Genomic DNA, 1,569 nt, shown 5'->3' with positions numbered 1-1,569 from the left:
AATACAAAAATTAGCCTCGGTGGCATGCACCTGTCGTCCCAGCAACCCAGGAGGCTGAGGTGGGAGGATCACCTAAGCCTGGGAAGTCAAGCCTGCAGTGAACCATGATAGCACCACTGCATTCCAGCCTGGGCGACAGAGTGAGACCCCATCTCACAAAAATGTATGAGTCAGTGGTTTTGTCTCTTTGCAGATATATGCAACCATCACCACAGTTTTAACATTTTCTAAACCTCATATACTGTACCTTATAGTTATTACCTGCCTATCTCCCCCCAATCCCCATCATATGCATGCAGCCCCTAGTTTTTCTCTATAGATAGATTTTCCTCTTCTGAACTTTCATATGAATTAGATCATACAAGATGTGGTATTTTGGTATTTTGTGACTGGCTTCATTTACTTAGCATGTTTTCATGTTTCATGTCACATGTATCAGTATTCATTCCCTTCTTTGCGTGAATAATATTCCATTATATGTTTGTGCCACATTTTGTTTATTTGTTCGTCCATTGGTGGACATATGGATTGTTTCCACCTTCTGGCTAATATGAACTGATACAGTTTGGATATTTTGTCCCCTCCAAATATCATGAAATAGGATCACCAGTGTTGGAAAATGGGGCCTGTTAAGAAGTGTTTGGATCATGGGAACAGATCTGTCATAAATGGCTTGGTGCCATTCTTGTAATGAATGGGTTCTTGCTCTATATTAGTTCACTTGAAAGCTGCTTGTTTAAAAGAGACCGGGAGCTCCTGCCCTCTCTCATCATGTGACATGCCTGCTCCCTGTTCACCTTCTGTCATGAGTAAAAGCTTCCTGAGGCCTTTCCAGGAGCCAAGCAGATGTTGGTACCATGCTTGTACAGCCTGCAGAACTGTGAGCCAAATAAACTTCTTTATAAATTAGCATCTCAGATATTCTTCTATAGCAATGCAAAATGGAGTAATACATGAATAATGCTGCTATAAATATTCCTGTACAAGTTTGAGTATAAATGTATGTTCTCATTTTTCACCACTACCTAGGAGTGGAATTGCTATGTCTGTGGTAACTATGTGTAGTCATTTAAGGAACTGCTAGACTGTTTTACATTCCCACCAGCAGTGTAAGGTTTCAGATCTCTACATCCTCAATGGCACTTGTAATTTGAGTTTTATTTTAGCCATGTTAGTGGGTATAAAGTGATTTCTCATTGTGGTTTTTGTTATTTCCCTAATAACTCATGGTTTTCAGCATTTTTTCATTTACTTATTTGGCCATTTGCATGTCTTTTGGAAGAATGTCTTTTTTAAGATTCAGGGAGTGGCCAGGTGGGGTGGCTCACGCCTATAATCCCAGCACTTTGGGAGGCCGAGGTGGGCGGGTCATGAGGTCAGGAGATTGAGACCATCCTGGCCAACACGGTGAAACACCATCTCTACTAAAAATACAAAAAACTTAGCCAGGTGTGGTGGCGGGTGCCTGTAGTCCCCACTACTCAGGAGGATGAGGCAGGAGAATGGCACGAACCTGGGAGGTGGAGCTTGCAGTGAGCTGAGATGATGCCACTGCACTCCAGCCTGGAC

Source organism: Colobus angolensis, unplaced genomic scaffold (genome assembly GCF_000951035.1).
Source record: "Colobus angolensis palliatus isolate OR3802 unplaced genomic scaffold, Cang.pa_1.0 Scaffold253, whole genome shotgun sequence".
In the NCBI taxonomy this organism is placed as follows: Eukaryota; Metazoa; Chordata; class Mammalia; order Primates; family Cercopithecidae; genus Colobus; species Colobus angolensis.
This window is presented reverse-complemented; position numbering follows the sequence as displayed.